The sequence below is a fragment of the Heptranchias perlo genome, chromosome 24 (assembly GCF_035084215.1).
Source record: "Heptranchias perlo isolate sHepPer1 chromosome 24, sHepPer1.hap1, whole genome shotgun sequence".
Lineage (NCBI taxonomy): Eukaryota > Metazoa > Chordata > Chondrichthyes > Hexanchiformes > Hexanchidae > Heptranchias > Heptranchias perlo.
The window spans coordinates 30,788,133-30,810,823 of NC_090348.1; the positions used below are offsets into that span (position 1 = coordinate 30,788,133).

General features: G+C 37.0%; 1 long non-coding RNA gene across 2 annotated transcripts; it reads right to left on the reverse strand.

Annotated features, from left to right (window-relative positions):
- Window positions 1–357: 357 nt before the first annotated feature.
- Window positions 358–22,643, reverse strand: LOC137341662 (uncharacterized). Of its 2 annotated transcripts, none has more exons than XR_010967080.1 (2): window positions 22,534–22,643; window positions 358–619 (listed from the first exon to the last, which is right to left on the reverse strand). It is a non-coding gene; the product is annotated as an uncharacterized lncRNA (long non-coding RNA). The 2 variants fall into 2 exon arrangements; XR_010967081.1 differs by having other exon boundaries at window positions 358–624.
- Between the last annotated feature and the right edge of the window lie 48 nt (window positions 22,644–22,691).

Consider the following 22,691-nt stretch of genomic DNA (forward strand, 5'->3'; position numbering starts at 1 on the left):
GAAAACAGCTCCTCCCAAATGTCAGCCTAGATTATGTGCTTGCATTTCTGGAGAGGGGCTTGAACCTATGGCCTTCTGATTCAGAGGGTAAATTGCTACCACTCAGTCAAAACTGACACCTGGGTGGATTGTGGAATTTCTAGAGGTAATAGCACTGCCTCATTGCAGCATTGTTGCCAGCAGCACCACCCCTTTGAAGTAAATAGGGCATGAACCTGTCTTCATGGAGTAACATAGGTTTATTACTACTGCATGATAATCAGGAAGGAGTTTTTTTTAATAAAAAATTTAGAGCAATTGATGAACACATTCACTTTATGCTTAGGAACTATAAGGTATACTCAAATGCCATCACTGTACAATATAGAAATTGCTACTTTAATAGATAGCAAAAAGGAATAGTCACAAAGCAAGTCTATAAGGAATCATCTAAGCAGAAACTCACAAATTTAACTATAATATTACTCTTGCCACATTGCAACTTGAAAGTACAGAGCTCAGCTTGATGTTCAGCCTTGATACGTTGAAAGTTGATAAATGAGGACAGATTTTCCACTGGAGATACGGCAATCACTCCTTCCAGGATTTTCCACCAGAGTAACATGGCTGTTGAATGCACCTGCACTAATATTAACATAACTTGGTTGAAAAATTAATGATATATTCCTTAACATTAGAATCATAGTAATGCTGGATATTAAATGCATTCCTGATATACAGCATTGATATGGTAGAGCACTCTTAAAATTCGAATCCCCTGCGGAAATGTGATTAATTGTGAAGCAATCAATTAAACTCCCCTCTGTACCAGAAGTTATAAAATTTTTTAACATTCTCCAGGTTCCATGGAGGCATCTGGCTATGCTCCTCTGCTCAGCCACTGAGGCCAGCAGTAGCAATTTTCCTTCCTCTCTGGTCTCTGACATCATATTTGCCAATTCAGAAAATCTCAGCAATGGTGTATGTGTTACAGTGCACAAACACAGTAACCAACATCTAGTAAACACTCAATATGGGATGTGAGACACACCCTGAATAATCTAAAATCTTACTGTTGGAGTTTATAGTATGGTGATTTACTGGTTCATAGCTGATCATTCAACATATCTGCTCATAGTCTGCTAAAGGACTAGCACCTTACATGAGCTACAATTCGACATCTCTGCCTGTATTAGATTCAGATGGAATGTTCAGGAACGGAGAAGTGTCCATAAGGAAACTGAAGCTTGTTAATGAGCACAATCCCATGTGCACATCTGTGATTTGAAGTCAGGTGCAGTTATAATATTTTAGAAGGATAAAAGCAGCACAAGATTTAGTTCACATGTAGACATGATTTGTTTATGCGTGAGGGCATGTTCAGGCATTACCTTAAATGTACAATATGTAGCATTGCAGAAATAAACCAGTGCACTTTGTACTGAATAGCAATTGCTGTCAGGCAAACAGGATTATTTTTAAAGTCAACCAGCTCATTTTATTATTCCAAGACAAAAAAGTAAAAGTGCAGTTAGTACAGACATCATTTGTCATTACTGATGCAGCAGAGTAGATTTTTTTTTAATGTTCAAACTCAAACCTTGGGAATAACTAGAAGCAATTAACCTGTAAATCTCTTCCCTTATTGAACAATTCACTTCATAAATATAGACACTGCAACTTTTGCAAAATTTTCTGGAGAGAGATCTAAGATTTTTAGTCTTTGTTTTTCATTTTTCTCCCACGTTCCATTTGAAGGTTGTCACTGATTCTAAATATCTTTCAACTTTTTGGTGAACTGTCATACTGGTTAGGTGAAGGATGTTAGCATTGAGAAATGGAACACTTCATTTCTAGCACCTGGTGTTTGTATTAAGTAGTCACAGGTTGGTATGGCACAGGTTAAATGCAGGTTACTGTACTCTGCCCTGCTAATGTGCCGTATTTCCAACCACAGGAGAGCATAGACTTCTGGACCAATGTGGTATTTTGCACACTAACCATCCATCTGACCTGAGTGAGATTGTTAATTTAGCAATGATTTGACTAAATTAGGGGCAATTTTGCACTCTAGCTCCATATGCATATTAGGGACTGTTCAAACTCATTTCAGGTATGATCTTTACAGCTGACAAAGATAGATCAGGAGTGAGGAGTCAGGACTTCAGGTCCAGGAGACATGTAATCAATATTGCTTCTGAGTGATATCCAAAATGTGTGTCTGAATTAGACAATTTTGTCTTCCTTCTGAGCTGGAATAACTTGTTACCACCAATTTGTCAGCTTAGTCAAGAATTGACAAAATTCATTGAACAGGTTAACTGGAGTTTTTAAAAAAAAATCTCAGCAGGTACAGTTGAGATTTGTATATTTGAAAGATGAAAAAATAAATGTACACATCAATTAATTTCACATTACATTGTCGGTTTTTCTTTTATACAAATAAATGTGATAAGCATTTAGGAAGTTGTCTATGGTATTTGACTACACAGGAAAGGAATTCATTAGTATTTGGTCAACCATTTCAGTCCAAGCCCTGTACTGTTGACTAAGCTGTAGTTTTCATCCAAATACTTGGCATCTTACACACAGGGAACAAAATAATCATTGTGACCTCTTGGGCTATCACTGTGCTACTTTCCATAACAAATCAGATCACCAGGCCTCATTGGGGGTTCCACTTTCTGCCTTAAACTCAACCAAGTCAATTTTAGTGTGACCGAGTTTTTTTTAAAAAAATTACAAAACATGCTTTTATCTGGCTTCAGACACTTCAGTATGTATGTGAATACAAACTGACGTTCATCTCAGTTGGTTGGAAACATCCTTATGTATTCCCTTACTAAGTGGATTTTTAAAAAAATTTAATTTTCTGGAAAGTTGCTTTGTTTGACAAGTTACAAAATCTTGCTGAATAACATAAGACATTTAAACATGAGGAAACAAAGACAAGCAAATGAATTCTATTTTTGTCCATTACACCCCAATGTAAATTTGGGGGTGTAACTAAATCTCTAAATTCATCTACATTTTGAATTATTCAATTAACTTTTCCATCCGATTTACTTTCACATTCTTTGAAGGTAACTTATGCTGGATTTGGCTCCATGGTTGATGGCAGTCCTCCAGTGCCTCAAAAGTTGATTCAATGTTTTGACACTAAAAACATAGTCCATAATGTATAGAATACTTTTATTTGCATTTAAATTGATTCCATCTGACATTCAATGCAATTAGTGTTGTTCTTACTTGCAAATACTATAATTCATACCATATACATTTTGTAGCTTTAATCCAATAAATCCTTTGCTGAAATAGACAACAGTTGACTAAAGCAAATGGATAGACCAGCTTGACGTTACCTACCCTAAATTAGCAACTAGTGGAGAAAAAGCTTTGTGGAACATTACCAGACAACTCATCACTATACTTGGGTTTAAACAGAATTTTGAAATTCCATTATTAGAGTGCAGGACATCTGAACCTAGTTCCTACTATAAAAAAGTGTAAAATAAATGCCTACTTCATAAACTGAAGACTGAAAAAAATAAAACTGCAGGTGTGCTTTCTCCTTTGATTTTTCACTAGTTCTATACTTCACACTCTTTAGGTATGTTACTTTGAGCCCTAAACCCAATATTATAATTGCAAAATTCTGTAAATCATTACATCAACTGACAAGTGTACATCTTAACTGAATTTAATGTGCACTGTTCACACATTGTTTAATCTTGTATCTCTGGAAAAACAGGTAATGTTTCAGGTTGATCTTTCGTTCAGTTCTGGCAAAAGGTCATTAACCTGAACCATTAACACTTTCTTTCTCCACAGATGCTGCCTGACTTGGGAGTTTTTCCTGCATTTTCTGTTTTTTATTTCAGATTTCCAGCATCTGCAGTATTTTGCTATTGATCAATCTTTCTGTTTTTCCTGTGCTAACCACTGGAGGTACTTTTAAAAAAAGGTAACTGCTTATTTTGTCTATACCAAATTAAAAAGGAAGCTCTACTGGAGATGTCAACTATTCCTGTAAAATGAAAAACTAATGTTTGAACAATAAACCTGTTAGAAGAACAAGATATGAACTGTGCATTTCCAAGAATACCATCAACCTTTGTGAACCACAGGAGGTCACGTTTGCTTTCCATTGAGTTAGAGTCCTGATCAAGATGTATTTTGTATAGACAATTCCTTAGAGGAAAAGAGAATGCATATCCAGCTTCGAGGTTACTTCTCTTAAATGAGCAGTTAAGATGCACTGAACATTTTGTACCATGTGTACAGCAACAAATACAGCAGCTGAAGGCTTGAAATCCAGATTTTTTTCTCCTTTGCAGTGATTGTATTATGTATTCACACTGAATATAAACTGGAATTCTTTTGTATAGTTGTAACTATCTACATTTGTCACATTAATTTCATGAAGTGTCATTATGTAAGCTATTGGCTTCTAATGTCTGAACAGATGGCAACAAGTTATAAAAGGTAGTTACATATCATAGACTGGTTTGTCATTCATGATATTTCTGGAGCTATCTTGAACTCTAACATTGCTGTCTGGTGTTTTATTTTTGAACTTTTTTCAACTTACTTGGAGATTTGCCTACCTCTATTGTAAATCATAATACAACTGTATGTTACCAGAATTGTGATGCCTTTTGACTGCACATTACAATTTACACAACTGGTAAAAGATTAAAATGGCTGTTTGTTCAAGTAAGTTATTCATTAGATTGTAATTAATTAGTTTGCTAAGTGTATTTTGGAAGTTTGAAGCTTCCATATATGTATAGTACATTTACAGTGATGCACACCTTTTTGAAGCATTTCTAGGATTAAACACAAAGGGTTTTCTTGATGCCAGCCTTAATCAGCTATACTACAGTTGTCTTTCAGGCCCATTAAAACCTCATCTAACCTAAGTATTGTACTGCAGTCACTCGTTAAATGTGCAAATTTTCAGTACTAGGTGCAACCCCTAAGAAGCAGAACACAGATGTATAAAGTTATGAATTAGTATAGGCTATAATATATGGCAATCATCTGGGGGGAAAAACAATTACATGTGACCAGCATTGTAAATGTGTTCCAATTTCTTCTATATTCAAGCTGGAAAAGTCAGCGATTTAAAAAAAATGAAGTTAACTTTGATTCTTCCAGCAGAAAATTCATCTGTATTAAAAGTATTCAATAAAGAAATGGTATTAGGTGAGTTATAAACAATGAACTACATCAGAGGATGAAGGTGTACAATAGATTGTGACAGTGAGGAACTATATTTGTGTACTCATAAGGTTAGAATTAAAATGAGGAAACAAATCTGTAATGCCCCAATATCACAAGCAGATCAGTACTTGAATTCATGACCTTACTTCAACTTGTTTGTTTTGGTTGGCTAGCTGTCAGCTCTCAATTTGTCTAAATGAAACACTAATATTGATGAGATACTCCATTAGATGTGGGGAGTGAAGCGAGGTGTGGGAAGGGGAAACTGAATTGTGCCTCCTGTTGATCAATTCATGGAGTTGCATTATTAGTCAGAGAAACTTGCTAACCTGGCCACATCCATGTGATGGTAAACAAAATGCAAGAGGACAAGAGAATATGTGAATGAAAGATAAAATGATCATTCTCCCATTGTTCAGCAGTACAAAATGTTGCAATGTTTCATAGAAGTTTTCAAAAGGGTTAATATTTGTTGCATACTTCAATGACCATGAGCTTTAGATGGTATGTTAAGACTTTCACCTGTTAAGAGCTGCATTCTTAACCAGTCAACCTTTACTGTGCCATAAAATGCTTTTTTTTTAAAAAAAAACTGCTTCAAAACTACTGCTTTCATGTATGTGCTGTTTACCTGTATGCCTTTGCAGTGACAGAAGCTATAAAATGTTGTTTTGTGCCTGTGATTTGTGAGTATGTGCCAAATTACTCTTTTATACATTACTGTACAGATCCTATGAGATTATCAGCTTTCTGCCAGAGGCTTTTTTAATTGAAAAAATCACCTAGTTTTTCACTACAGAGCTTTACATTAATCATATACCCACTTAACAAGTAGATAACCATTCTGTATCTGCTTAGGAGGTGGCAAATAACCAAAATTACCACTAGTTTTACTAAAGCACCACTGAAATTCTATCCAGTATCAGCGGTCTTCAAACTTGTCATGCCCCCCCCCCCCCCCAACAAAAATTGATTTACTCCCTCGACAAGACCTCAAAAACTTACAAAAGGACTTGACAATTTATAACGCAGCACCCTTGAATGAGATTTTTATTTACCATTATCTATAGGAATGTTAAATAAAACTACAATATTTTATATTTACAATTGTTTAACACTTCCATTTTGTCTTTCATTCTGTCTAATCTCATTCTAACACCAGTCAACTGTGTTCCCACTCAGCTCTACCAAGTACCTTGTTGGAATCTGGTTCCCTAAAGGGTTTGTGCACAAGTTTAAAAACCACTGCTTAAATGAAAGTCAAAAATTTTGTTGAGACAATGTCAGTAATATAAACTTTCAAAACCATGTATGCTCTGATGGCAGTATGATGAATGTTCAGATCCTTCTTGAATAGTACTGTGAAATACAAACTTCAAAGTATGTGACACTGACCAGCAGAGTTTCTACATTGAATTAGGTTAAAAACAAATTTCCCCATACTGCTAGGCTATAGATCAGGTGAACAATTTGTATGACTGAACATAGAACTTGTTTTCCAATTGATTTAGTAATGCCAAAGAAAGCATATAATGAATAGCGTGTTACCTGGAGACTTGTCAAATTTGCTTGGTTACTGAATTCAAAGTATTACTTATCCCACTGGGCCATTAGATTAAGAAAGCTAATGTAGATTCCTTTATGATGACAAAGGCTGATAAATTAGAAGCCTTCAAAGTTGTGCATGTTTTTGAAAAAGCAGAATATTTACTGCTAAATTAAATCCTGTACTGTACACTACTGTTCTTTGCTGACTGTTTTTCAGTGTTTTCTGCTGCAAGTAAAGTAACCTTGTGGATGAAACCATGGCTGCCCTATTGTTTCATAATTACTTGCACGTTATTACAACACTTAAATTGGGGGAGAAGGAGAAAAAAAGTTAGTGATTATACAAAGCTATTGTTTCTTGTCCCTCCCTCTCCCCTAGAGGTGGTTTAAAGAAGTACAACCAGATGGAGACACTTGGGGCTCCAAGTCACCTGACTAAGGAGAAAGCCTCCGAAAGCTTGTGATTTTCAAATAAAACAGTTGGACTATAACCTGGTGTTGTAAGATTCCTTACATTTGTCAACCCCAGTCCATCACCACATCAAAAGGAGTTCAGCATTGAGTCTGTCCCTATACTGCAGAAAAATTTGAGCTGATTGAGTATTTTAAAATACTCAATCAGACTAAGTCAATTTTGCTTGGACTATGAATGCAGGACTAGAGATTACAACATTTTTCATTTTAAATTTTCTTTCCTCCATTTCTGACAACATTTACTCCTTGCCAGGGAACAAGACCAGAGGTACACTTAATTAACTTCTCCAATTGGTAAGAAGCTACAGATTTTTGGGCTTGGTGGAAGCAATCACAGCCAAACTGAATTCTACCCTTACCTCACATCTAAACACACACAATTGAAGGTCACAATTTTTCTCCTCCCCAGAGTAGAATAGATCCCAACAAGGAGTGTTCCTATTTGACCCCAAGCTGAGTTTCCATCTTTGTTTCACCTCAGCAAAATCACTTACTTACACCCCTACCTTTAGCCCATTTGCTGCCAAAACCCCCACTTATATCTCTGGCGCTAGACTCGATTACTCTAACATTCTCTTGACCTGCTTCCTATCCTCCACCCTCTAAACAACATATCCAAACTTCTACTGTCCATATTCTATCCCACACCAACTCCCACTCACCCAGGTCCTCACTGACCTGCATTGGCTCATTGGCCTCCCAACACACATTTGAAATTCTCATCCTTGCATTTAAAGGATCTCCATGTAGTTACCCCTCTCAAGCTCTTTAAACTCCTCCAACTCTCCATTCCTGACTCCAACTTCTTGTACATCCTTCACCCCTCACCACCACTCCTATTGGCAGTTGTACTTTCAACCATCTAGGCCCCAAACTCTAGAATTCACTCCTTAACCACTAGGTCTCTCCACCTCCCACTGCTCCTATAATACCCTCCCTATATGTCATTTCTTTAATCAAGATTTTGGTCACCCCTCCTAATCTTTCCTTCCTGACACCTTAAGTGCAGAGATGTTTTTCTACAGTAAAAGGCATGGTGTAAATGAACATTGTTGTAGTGTCAGGTAACTTTCAAAACTGGATAAACAGCTGGGGAGCTGCTTTGGAAATCAAATACTGCACAGAAAACCGCTGTGGGCAGGTGAAGGTAATAAGATATACTTGAATAGTGGAGACGTTGACAGTTGAAATTAGTGTAGTTTTGCTTGAGCACCTTTTGAAGATCAGGAAATATTTATGTAAACTTTCCCTTGGGTGTTTGGAACATTCATAGTCTGTAGAAGGAATCAGCTTCATGGCCTAAATACCCTTGATTCAACATTACTTTATTCTTAGTGAATCAGGCAGGGGGGGGGGGTTTCCCTGCTCATTTCATACCCAGGTTCCAGTGGAATCAGGGCAGAATTGGCTGAACCGGCACAAAAGATCGGAGTTTAAAAAGGTGAGCCTCACCCAAGACGGCTCATGCACGTGTTTGGCCGCTGGTTCAAGATTCAATTCACTTGAATCAGGCCCCGCCCACATTCCCAGGTCAAAATTGAGATTCCCCGATTACACTGGCACAAGAAGGCTCTTCCAGTTGTGCTCATTTTCTTATGAAAACTTAAAACATGCCTCCTAGCCTATCAAACTATTTAATTTACTATTACTTGGTAATCTTACTAGTGCACACCAATTAAACTTAAATGGTTCAGTATAGTTTTTTGTAATTTTAAAATCAGGTTACAGGCAGAGGACTGGATACCCTTATTAAAAATGGCTTATGAATCTCATTTTAGCTATTAATAAAATTGCAGCAGGTTACCACTCAAATCCAGGAACACTTTAAAATTGAAAAAAACAATTATGTTCTATTACACTGGTTCATGGAAGATTACACATTAATTTTAGCAGAAACTTGAAGCATAACCAGTGCAACTTGCCAATTGCATCCAAAGTAGAAACTCTACCCACTGGTCTCTACTTGCATTGTTGCTCTGGGAAAGTACACAACTTTTGGAATCTCAAGGGGTGGTGGAGGAAGAAGTGTTTAAAATAAAAGGCTGAACCCATAACCCACTATTCTGTAAAGCTGCACCCTTCTGTTCCAGTAGGCTCTGCTCTACAAATTACTGCATGATCAGTAAATAAGCTTGTATCAAATTCCTTCTATTTTAACAGGCATTTAGCAGTTTAAGATGGAGGGGAGAATTTGATGACTACATTAAACTAAATATATTACAGTCAGTATTATTCTTCTAGTTGTGTGTTACCTAGTTGATGGTTTTATAGTTCATTTTTCCCAGTCTAGATGAAGCTTTTTAGATGTTTTGGCTATGCTAATCAGATTAAAAAGGGTGGAATTTAGGCCTAAACTGCAAAATGTATTCAGCCCTACTAAAAGTAATGGCTTAACTCGTTGAGTTTAATAAAAATTGAAAGGAATATTGAGAGCAGACTAAAGAATCTCACCGCAACACATGCAATTTTAATTTAATAGTAAAAGTGAAACTCACTGGAGGTGACATATGCTGTGTGTTAGGCAGTTATTGTGAATGTAAATTGTTAAAAAGTCTCATCTTGTGTATAATTGACACTACCATGTTAGTTGAGTTTATTAAACTTCAAAAAGCCACATTTCTGCAAAACTGCTAAACTTGTGACAATTGACTAAAACGTTATGCAGCTATCTTGCTTTTCATTATTGTGCATTTCCTGGATTCAGAGAATCTTCAGTTCCTCAATATATACTCAGGGACCAAAAATTATTACTACTGGATGCTTCACTGCAGACTAGCATAAACTTCAGCTAACATTTGGAGCATTTTCCAAGGATAGTACTAGTGAAATCGAACCCAAAATATCCCCCAATCTTCACTACTGCATATAGTGGAAGACTGTTTAATGGCACTTGTTTATTTCTGGAAGGACAAAATGTGAGAAACTATTCAATTTTGAATAAAATGTGAAGATCACTCTGCACCCAACTGATTTAGGAACATGGAACAGGCTTGAGCTGAACAGCCAACTCCTGTTCAGCCATGTTGATCATCTCACACAGTGAGGATTGCTCTTACAAAAAGAGCTGGCACAGGCTTGATGGGCCAAACAGCCTCCTCCTGTGCTGTAACTATTCTATGATTAAATCCTTTAATCATCTTAAACACTTCAATTAAAATCACCCCTTAAGGGAATACAAGCCTAGTCTATGCAACCTGGCCTCATAATTTAACCCATTTAGCCCCAGTATTATTTGTGACTCTGCACACCACCAAGACTAATATATCCATCCCAGAACTCAGCGCAATTATCCAGATGGGGTCTAACCAGAGCCCTGTACAGCTGTAACATGTCACCCCTTTGAGATAAAGGCCAACATTCCATTAGGTTTTTAATTTTTTTTTTGTATCTGTCCACTAGCTTTTAGTGATTTCTGTACCTGAACCCCTAAATCTCTGCTTATCCACAGTTCCTAGCTTCTTGCCATTTAGAAAATACTCTAGGCAAAACTGGACAGATGGAGAAATGTCAGTTAATCTATCAATGTCCCTTTGCAACTTTTTGCTCCCATCTATACTATTTCCCTCCCAGGCTACAGTAAATAGGTAATTTTAACTGAATGTTAGGTCCCTGGAAAACTCACCAGGAAAATGTGCTGATTTTGGGATCACTTACATTTTGAAATGTATTTTAAAACTAGCTTTTTTTGTTAGGCTCAGACTTAAATAAATAGTTTGCTGATGCCATGACAACTTGCCTCTTTATCCCATGGTGCCTAGGTCTTGGGAGTAAAGTATATTCTTTACACTAAGAGGGCAATAATTAGAGCAGTGATTTGGCACAGCAGAAAACTTCCCACTCAAGATTTGCAAGCTAAATATCTCAATCTTGTCATAAAAAAAGTGAAAAATGCAAGTTTACATGGCTTTGATCCAAGTAATTTACTACACAACTTACCCTAGCAATAATCTCTGAAATAAAACCTAATTGCCCTGGTATAAGACTGATGATCACTCTGCATAAAAGGAACCTATTATGCATTTGAAATGGACTCAATTTCATTGAACTTAATGGAAAATTCTAGTTCTGTATAACCAGAGGTAGAAATGTGCTTCAAGACAGTAACATTTCAGGATTCAGACAATAAAAAGGATTTCCTCCACAGTTCTCTGTCTTAAGACACATTTTGTAGTGTTATGTCTGCAAATTTCATGGGAGAGATTAGTTAAGTAATTAGCACTGATACTGGTAGGACAAAAATGGAATAATCCAAAAGTAATGGTCAAATTAATGAGAATGGCTGAATTTTTAGGCAGTTAACTAAATCAAAGCAAAATGAATACAGTGCTGTTCCATTTTTAAAGAGGCTCAGAAGCATGAAGCTAGGAATTATTTATTCCTACTTACAGGTGACAGTTATAAGCCTATTACAAGTTTAAAGTATCAGTACATTTAACATGTTGAGTGCACTAGAGTAAATGCACTAATTCTGAACTAACGTGGGTTTATGAAAGTCAGATAGTCTTTCTACATTCTCCAGGAGACCATCCTAAAGCCTAAAAGGGAGAGAAGACTGTCCTACGGATCACTGCTGAAAAGAAAAAGGGATGCAGCGCTAAAACCAAGATAAGCAGCACTGTATCTAGGGACAAAAAACCCCCACCAAACTGGTGGCCTTAAGCTTCATGGGCCATAATACGATAAAGGGTTGGGCATCCTCCAGTAAATGAAGATCTAAATTAGTTTTACACTAGTTAGTACTGTACATGTTTCAGAAAAAGCTTTTACACCAAGTTATCCATAGCAACCAAACCAAAGAGTTGGTGATTTTAGATTTTAGATTTGTGCAAGGAATCAATTGCCACATTTTTTTTCTCTATCTAAGATATGACATGTACAGTCCCATATTTTCAAGTCAGTATGAGTTTTATGATGCTTAAAGCTTAACCATTTCTAAATAGCACCACAGTAACTCCAGGATTTGAGCATGATTATATTGCAAGTGCAGTTGTGAAGTACATGCAAATCAAATTTAGTTTATGTAGATAAGTTCTTAATCTTACCTAATACATGATCAGCAATTATTGTTTTTGTAAACAGCAAACTGCTCCATCAGGAAGTTAAACAAAGCATTGTTTTGACCCAAATATATTCTAAAAGCAGATTTTGCAACCTTGTTCTAGAGTTATGTTTCAGAGAACAAGAAATGTTGCAGGCACTTAGTTTTTTTTTTTAAAAAGTCATGTTTATTGGAAAAAATACAAACTAACTATAAATTATCCATATTTTACTTTGTTTCCCACTTATTTGACTAAGCCAATTACCACAGTTGCAGGCAAAGTAGAAGAGTTTGATAAATCTACACCTGCTTATGCATTGAAACTGTAAATCAGTGCCTCTCCAGCAGGTGGCACTCATTTATTCTTTAATGTGCACTAATGTGGTTTGAAAATTGTTTTAATTGAGCGAGGGGGGAAAGAGAGAAAGAGGAGACTACATGCCAACAGTTACCAGTATAGTCATGACAGAGTTTCTAGCATTTCCTCTTGGCCTATTATACATAACTTCCAGTCAGTAAAAATATCCTCTGGTGGTTTTGGACTTTCAGGTTACAAAAGTCAACTTTCCCTTTTTTGGTGAAATATAAACGATTGATTAGTTTATCCTGCTTGGTACTTGAAGGAAAAATTTTTAAAGACAGAAAAGTCACAATTAACTGCTTTACTTACATATAAAGCATATTTTATTTAATGATTAAACTGCATAACTCTGCTTTTTACATAGCCAACAGTTCCAAAGTTTTTAAGCAAGAGTTTGCCATTAGTATAGAAGATTTTGTTAGGATAGAATTAAGTGACTAGTGCACACCAATGAGTGATTTTGAAATGATCAGGTTACAAGTCACAAAACAAAAACATAAGGGTCTTTACCTGAATTACTGATCAATTTATAGGCCATGTAATGCAGCCAACAGGATGATACACACAATCTCTGCAGCAATTCCACAAGAAGGAACTTGCCTAAATTACCAGTGTGGTGCTTTTACAAGAGAGTTTGGCCAAATGCTGGAAGACTTGCTTAACAGATCTTCTGGGCCAATGATGAAGTCTATCAGTCTTGCATTCTGCATATAGCCTTGTGTACATGACCTGTATAGTACTAGCACAGGCCTCATGCAGGATATTATATTAAAAAGGTCAGACCTAGGAAGGTGGCCTGAAAGTACAGCTTCCCCAATTTCCAATTCATACCACTGGCGTCAACATGAGCAGATGGCAAAGTAGACATGATAAATTATAGCAATTTTCCTTGTGACCAAATCACAAACAAAACTGCAACTCCATGTACAATCTTACCCATTTAAATTTGTACTATAGTCAAATATTTAATTAACCGTCCCTTGGTAACTTCTACAAGATTTCTCCATGGACTGTTCAACAAATCAAAAGTTGTATCTGGCCTGACAATTATCCTTTTACTTTATCTAATATTCCAAAAGTAGTTTGCGGGCAATAATGATTCAAATTTAGGGCAATTGGCAGATGTTTCGACGACATATCTATTCCATTCTTCCAGCAATAATTATGAGTGACCACCTTGCACCAATTGGTAACTTCCAAGTTACTAATTTTTGAAGAGCTCTGTATAAAAGTTACATTTGGGATTCTTCAGCTTATAAATATTGCTGACAAGAAACTTGGACATTTCTATTAATACATAAACTTTATTAAAAAGATTTTTATTTCACCATTATAGTGTCAGTAATAAAATATTGCATTTGTGGTGACATCTTACAAGTAGAAACTACAATAATGACTTAATATCTTTAGTGCAAAACACCCAGAAGCAAAAAGATCTTGTAGAAAATTCATCATCACTTTTAGCTCTAATACTGGCAGGTTGAGCTTCCATGATCTGATTTGTTTCCAAAACCTTGAATGGGAGTTCATTTTATTTTTTTGGTTACCATTTTACTTCCTGAACAGTGATTTTCTTTTTTTTTAAGGGAAGGAAACTGAGCTCATTTAAGGTTCAACCCAGATCTGCAGTATTTCATTTACAAGGTGCAAAGAATTGTGTTGCAACCAACATTCTTAAATAAATGCTTAGATATCCATCAAGTTGCACTGAAACAGGCTGTGCAAATCCCAAATTTCTGCCCTACACAATATATTCACTGACTTGCTGCACAGAATCACTACCACTGCATTCTGCACAGTGGAATCATACTTTGAAGCAAGAACCCCCAGTAAAAGCTTGGATTAATGAGCACAATTATAAATGCATAAAGCATGACCACAAGTGTAGTGGATTCAAGATAACTAGAAGTAGGAAGACAGGAACTCTATTTAATATTTTGATTTGAAATCCCATTTAATATTGTTTGATTTGAACAATGGGCTCTCAAGTGCAGACACTTTATGCCAAAAATCTGATGGCAACCAAAAGGACTCTGGTAGTAGCTATTATTGTATTTGTTACAATACTGAATACCTGAAAATTTCTAAAGACCACGCATCAGTAGTTAGGCAATACGTTATCATCCATTCCCCCCACCCCCAGGCTACACATCCTGCAGCGAGATCAGCTAATGAACTTCTACTAATGCCATGCTTAAGCTGGCTCTCCAATGTGAAAGCACAAGTTCCTTCTTGTGGCCTCCATTAGTCAGTCCTTCACAGCATGATAACTTGGAGGGGGGAGGGGGGGGTTCTGCATGGGAAAGTCAAAGTCAAGTTTGTACACCATCTCAGCTGTTCCCTAGTCTCCCAATTACTCTCAAAGTATTCATACACACTACTGCCTCCAAACTAGTGTGCACATTAAAAGTGTAGGGGAGGGAAAAGGGGTGCAACTTCTACTCTTGTACTAATTTATAGATTCAGGTAAGCATTTACTAGCACAAAACTAGTCGATTATAATTCTGGACTAGAATCAAAATTTTAGTGCTGGACAATTTAACAGGTCTAATGTTCAGTGTAAGTGGTGTGGAAAGTTCAATTTACCAACAGTACATTACTTTCCACTCTTGGCTTGAAAACCAACATTTATCCTCCACATCAAACTCATGTGTAAAGATTAGTGGCAATGCATGGGGAATTATGGCTGCAAATATACATTCTACTTTCACAGGTAGAGTGTTTACCCCAAGCTGGTTTTTGTTACTATTTCTTCTACAGTACACTGCAGATTTCTCTGATGCAAATTTTAGGGAGGAAGTAATGGAGCCATAACTTAGAGAGTTACCTGGTCTGTTCTAAATTTTAAATTTAATTTTACTTGTAGGGGCTCTATAATTAGTTTCAGCTCCCCATCTCTAACCTCATCCAGCCCTACAACCCTCAGATCTTAACATTACTCCAATTCTGGCCTCTTGTGCATTCCCAGTTTCTATCACCTCACCAGTGGCGGCCACAGTCAGCTGCCTAGGCCCCAAGCTCCGGAATTTCCTCCCTAAATCTCTCTTGCCTCTAAGATGCTCCTTGACCCAGCTTTGTCCTAATAACTATGTGGCTCTGTCAAATTGTGTCTGCTAAGGCTCCTGTGAAGCACCTTTGGGCATTTTATACATTAGAAAGGTGCTAAATAAATGCAAATTGTTGTTGCTGTGGGGTAGAGAGGAAAAACTTCTGCCAGATTTCTGGCTCTGAATTCAATCGTTTCATTGCACCACGGAAGAGGCTGCACTCTGCCCCTGCCCACCCCCCCCAAAAAATGTTTGAAACATTTATATTTATTATGGGAGGTGCATGCTAGAGTCAACTGCAAATATACAAAACAAGGCACAAGACCAGCTCAATCCTCATCACACTCAATTGAAAAAAAAAACACTAAGCATTGGTTTACTCATCCCTCCCCCAGCTGAAACTAGTCTTCTATCCAAACTAGGATAATTTGTTATTTGTAGCAAGGGACTATCAAGAGATTAGGTTTTAGGAAAATAAAAAGCATGTCAGATTATAAAAGAACCATGAGCAATTGAACCATGCTCACTTGTACCAAGCTACATCAGATGGCACGTGGAACAATACCTGAAACAAAAATGCTTTATGTTAAACTAAAATTTAGAACAGATTTGACAGAAGACAAATACTTACGCTAAAAGTCAGTAATTTCTTGCAGTAAAAACTCATCTGTATTCAAAATTATGTAAAAATTAACAGCTTTTAAAGTTTTACAATAACTTAATTTTGGAAAATATTTATACAAAGTAAAGCTAGTGCTAAATTGGCCCACTTAAAACTAATTACTAACATTTACATATTCCATGTAGATTTTTGGGGAGAAGTTAGTGATAAAAATATGCCATGGGCACATAGGAACAACAGATCAGATATCCTATGGTAATCTGTGAAAAATCATTGACTATCAAATGCTAATGGAAACAGCGTCTGTTATAATCAAGTGCATATGTTTGATCAGAAACTGTTCCAAACCCATCAGATGTTAAGTTTAATAAAGCCCATTTCAGTACTCTACACAAATTACATCCATTTTAAACTTGAAAAAAAAATCAATCTAGCTCAGCCTTTTTTCTGCCCTCCAAAAAAGTCATGAATGCTCACTCAGTCCAATTCTTTACAGCCAAGCAAGAAAAATTTAGTGTAATAGCAATGTCCCAGCTTTCATATTCTGGGTATGAAGTTAACACTTTTATGCACATCTGGAACAAGCATCAAACTTCACTTACTGGTATCAGTTTGATCCTTGTAGGAGTAATACTCACTACAAACTAGGCACTCTTAACAGGCAGATACTTGATGTACACCACCAGTGTCACTCCAGTTTGTGAAATGTGAAGAATCTAATGTGTACAAGAATGATTTTCAGTAACTAGCATAAATGTAGATAAGAACAATGCAAGTCCAATATCTACTCAGGGTTCTGGATTACAGCAAGATACAAGTATACAATCTTGTATGCCAATGTTTTGTGGCTTTTGCATCATAACAGGAGTATAAGGGAATATAAATGTTACATGATAACTAGAGGATGCAATTTTGAACACAATCTAAATTTACCACTTGGTCCTTGCATTTGCTGCAATAAATTTTATTCAGCATAGAACCACATTTTGAACTGTGTTTAAAAAGAACAAATAGGACAATCAGTTCTATTACTATTTCACTAGTATTCTAATAGCAAGACAAGATCTTCATTTTTCTATGCATGCAGACAGACTCAATTTTGCTTGCATACAGGATAGCCAGTTGATGCTGCCTACTTCTGGATGTATTTTTTTAAAATTAAACTGAACAAGCAGCTCATGTTTGTGGTCATTAAGTTAAGATAATTCATACATGGGATTATGGTGTCCTGTTATTTTTAACCTTTTGTGCTTAATCAAAATCCTACCAAATAGACTGGATATTAGTCTTTGTGATGTATCAAATAACCAGCTGTATGTTCACTTTAAGTAGTCAAGTGGTGCTGTGGACTACATCTATTTAATAAGCTGGTCACAAAGTTATCTAGAAATGAACCAATTTTACAGCCATTCTAAACTGCTTAAATTGTACCTGTAGTGAAGGCAGAGCCCAGTTGTTACAAATTAATTAATCTGAATAATTTCTTTTAGAAATAAGCTTTTTGTTTGTAGATGTGTGCCACACACTATACAGGAGAGGAGAAATGCTTTAATATGTTTGAGGCAGCTATGTAACCAGCATGGAGGACACTAAATACAAAAAGTGTACCATGAATTGTCTCCGGACTTGAAACCTTGGATAAAAGTAAAACTTGCAGATGCCAAAAAAATCTAAGAGATTGACTCTGGACAAAACATTGTGAAATGCAAGACCAGTATCTAAAAAGCAAACAAAAGAGGCAGGCAGGAGAGTGAAAGTCATGCTCTTCAACCTACAAGAGGAGGGGGGGGAAAAAAAAGAAAAAAAGACGACTGGATAATCATAAACCTGGATGTCTTCCCTCACTGCATTCATTTGTTTGCCAGTGACAAAAAGCTATGCACGGTAGAAGTGTGTTCAGATATCTATCTTCAAGATTCAGGAGATTCTGAAAAGGACTAAGATGAGAAAGTTTAAATTATGCAAAATAAGCATTATGAATTAGTTTGCTTTTGTGTAATTATAATCTTAAATTTTAGTGTTAGCCAAAATAGCAACATTGGGTTTTATGAGTATAACACTGTACCGCAGGCATCTGGTGCAAAATCTCAAGTTACTTACATCAATTTACTGCTGCTTAGTGGATAACATGCCCTCAAACATTATGTACTATGAAGGATATCCTGTTCAATGTACTGCAACATTACCGGCATTGTCAGTTCCAGTCTGCAATAGACCTTAATGTTTAACAAATTCTACCTAAAAAATTAAGATGCATATATTAACCCCAGAAGAATGGTGTTCTGACATGTTAGGGCACATTATAAATCACATGAAGCAACTCATTGGATTTGATAAGCAATACCTTCATATCTAGAAGTTGAACTAGAATGGTTATTTTGAGTCCAAGCAAAAATATCAACATGGTTGCAACATCAAGAAGCACTGCTTGACAGCCAACACTCTAGAATTACTAGTATGCATTAACAGAATACAAAACAGGCATGTATGCCCAGAGTGTGGAGATATGATAAAGTTCTAAATCAAGATAATTATGGGAAAGGCAATTCAGACCATTTGACTCATCCATCCAGAGATCCTGACATCTCCCCCCCATTGTAGCATATAAATGTTTCCTAAATGGTTCCAGGATTTTTGCTTCCACTATTCTATCTGGAAGTTTATTCCACACATTGATCAATATGAAGAACTTCCTGTTATCAGCCCTAAAATTATCCTTCTCTAGTTTGAGTTTCTGACCCTTTAGTATATTTTTTAAAAATTAACCTTTGATCTTGTATCTTAAAAGATCACCTCTCAACACATCCTTTCCAGGCTGAAAAGCTCAAGTTCATCCAGTCTTTCTTCATAACTGGAAATCAGCCTCAAGGCTCTTCTGTGCACTGCCTCCAATGTTTGAATGTTTCCTTGGCAACCAAAACTGGACATAGTATTTAAAAAAGGCGTTGCCTGGCTAAAGTACCATCCTCTCTTGTATTCTGTTTGCCTATGTAATTCAATATCCTACTAAACATGAGCAACCAATGAAGAGCAGCAAAGTTTAAGTCTGTAGATCTCTTCCAGTTTAATCCATCACTGGAGTTCCCCAGGGAAGTGTCTTAGGCCCAACTATCTTCAGCTGCTTCATTAATAACCATCCCTCCATCATAAGGTCAGATATGGGGCTGTTTATTGATTGTTGCAATGTACAGTTCCATTTGCAACTCCTGGACTGATAAATGGCAACAACCATCTCCAAGTGAGCGCATAACCGCCTCTCCTTGACATTCAATGGCATTACCGTTGCCTAATCCCCCATCAATATCCTGGGGGGGGGGGGGGGGGGAAGAGGAGAAAAAAGAGGGGAGGAGAAAAAAAAGCAGTGGCTCACCACTGACCAGAAACTGAAATGGACCAGCCACATAAATGTCATGGCTACTAAAACAGGTAGAGGCTAGGTATTCTGTAGGGAGTGGCTCGCCTCACAACTCCTGCAAAGGCTCTCTCCCACCTACAACACACAAGTCAGGAGCGTGGTGGAATAATCTCCACTTGCCTGGGTGGGTACAGTTCTAACAACACAAGCTCAACACTAGGACAAAGCAGTCCATTTACCAGCTGGCTTAAATATCCATCAGTGTACTGTGGCTGTAGTGTCCTATCAAAGGGTGCACTGCAGCAACTTGCCATGGCTTTTCAGCAGCACCTCCCAAACCCACGACCCCCATCACCTACAAGGTGAAGGGCAGCAAGTGCATAAGAACACCTGCATTGTCAAGGTCATACACAATCCTGAATTGGACATATAGCACCATTCCTACATTGTCACTGGGGCAAAATCCTGGAACTCCCTACCCAACAGCATTGTGGGTATCACCATCACCACATGGACTGCAACAATTCAAGATGATTCACAAGGGAAACTAGGGATGGATTAAGCTCTGGAATTCCCTCCCTAAACCCCGGTCTCTACCTCCTTCAAGATGCTCCTTAAAACCTACTTCTTCGATCAACCTGTCCTAATATCTCCTTGTGGCTTTGTTTGACAATGCTCCTGTGAAGCGCCTTGGGCCGTTTTACTATGTTAGGGAATTATATAAATGCAAGTTGGTGTTGTAAATGTCAGCTTTGCCAGTGACACCCACACCTCAGATGCACAAGAAAATGCCTGGAGTACAGATATCATCCATTTATTTCATGTGTAGCACTTCACATTTGCCTGCATTCAAGTTTCTCACATCATTCTACCCACTTACATACTTTGCCAACTTATTCTGTAGTTTGAGTTGCCACTTGATTCCACTGTCCCTCCTAGTTTGCTATCATCTTTAACCATGATGTGGTTTACACTAGGACATTTACCTGAGGAAGGAGGAAACCTCCAAAAGCTTGTAGATTTCAAATAAAAATCGTTAGACTATAACTTGGTGTTGTAAAATTGTTTACAATCTTTAACCATGACAGAGTTTCTGAATCCAGGTCATATTTGTAAATCAGTAACTGTAATGGTCCCAAGCACTGAGCCCCCAAGACAACACACTCTGACATATCTCCTTTAAATAAAGTCTATTATTTCCTACCTTCCAACTAGTTTCTTAACCATTCAGCCCAGCTCCTTATAGCTTTGAGTTTAATTAATAGCTTTTTCATGTGGAATTTAGTTTAAAAAAAAACTGTTGCAGGTCAATATAAAAGCAAGTCACTTTTCTATTTTAGTTCTCCTAGCAGAGCCAATTTCAGAAATTAAAAAACAATTTATCAAAATAAATACTTACCTATTCTAAATAGTTACAACAATGAATAGATCAAGGCTGCTTGACAAAACATCACAAATCAAGAGTGATTCTTAGCTGACTAAATACATAAGTAATTTCCTAATATGTAACTTACATAGAAATTAGAACACACAGGCCATTCAGCCTAACTATTCCATGGTGGTATTTATCATCCAAACAAGCAAATAGTTTTTACTTGGAATATTTACAGTAATCATGTTTTTTAAAAAAAACATGAACATTGCTACCCACCATAGGAATGCAATTTGTCCAATTCTTGACAAGTGGAAGCAGGTTTAGATTGCAAACCACAAAATTCAACACTAAAAAGTTTATTAAATAAGTTTTAGAGGTTAGTGATCCAAATACAAGATATTTACTTTTCTATATTGTAAGATAAATTAGTAATCACATAAGAACCACAGGACCCCCCCAAAAATTTATCTTGGGTAGTAATTTAAAATCATGCACCTACAATGCAATCACATTTTACAGTTCAAAGATTTAAGTGATCTAAACTTCTGGAAGATTATGGTCTTGTAATCGCTACCACATACTTACTTCCTCTGTACTAATTTCAGTGTTCTCGCAATATTTTTTTTTGGGGGGGGGAAGAAAAAGGAGGGTGTTACTACTTGAAAAAAAACTATTAGACGTGAAATTAGAAGGTCGTGCAAAAAAAAAGTCCCCTTGTCTCACTACCAACGGAACTGATGAACTCGATACGAAAACCATGTTCATCAACATTGCTTCCGCGATGTCTACAAGTATATTATGTAATGCTAGAATGTTTACGTTTTCAGAAATATATTTATAACTTTATCAAAATTATGTTTCATGTCAATTAAATTTTACCCAGCACTAAGTGTCATGGAAACTGCTAAGACGTCAACCACCCCCACAATTTCATTATGCAGCAGAGGAATTTATCCCAATCACGTGACCTGTAAATCGAGAACGGCCAACCTGCGACAAACAAGATATCTGAGCAGCCGCCATCTTGTTTTGACGCATCTTTAAAAGACGAATAAAAAGCTAACATTTCGTCAACGTTTTCCTTGTTAGCACGGTTAACCTAAAATAATCAGTGCAATGGGTTAGTTCTTCCCGAGACCTATAAATCAAATTCATCGGGCAGAGTTCCTTACATCACGTCGCACAATTCTGTGCCTATAATGGCGTCCACATTAACAGCTTGCTAAACCGAATTGATTTCGTGTGCTAAGCTCCACCTGCATGCAGTAAGATAACGTCATTAATAGCCAATCTGCGAGGGCGAGGAACTGCACCGCGACCAATGGTTCGCTGAGACGGACGTCACTCACAGAAACAGTTCACCCACGCAGACAATTTCGGCTTCTTCGGTTGAAACCTGCGCCATTTTATAGAATCTTATCTACAATAACATGCCTCATTACCTCAAAAATAAAAAAATACTTTGAAATACACGCGCATTACAATAAAACTAATATACTATTTTTCACCTCTAACCACAAAGAAGCACCACTTTACGTTAACCATAGTTGATATTTTCTTCAACCCGCTCACACCGCAGCCAAAAACGAACTGCCAATGCTAGTGAAGTCCTTCACGGGTTTCTTTATACGCATGCGTGCTAAGCTCTCCGCCCTTGTCCACTACC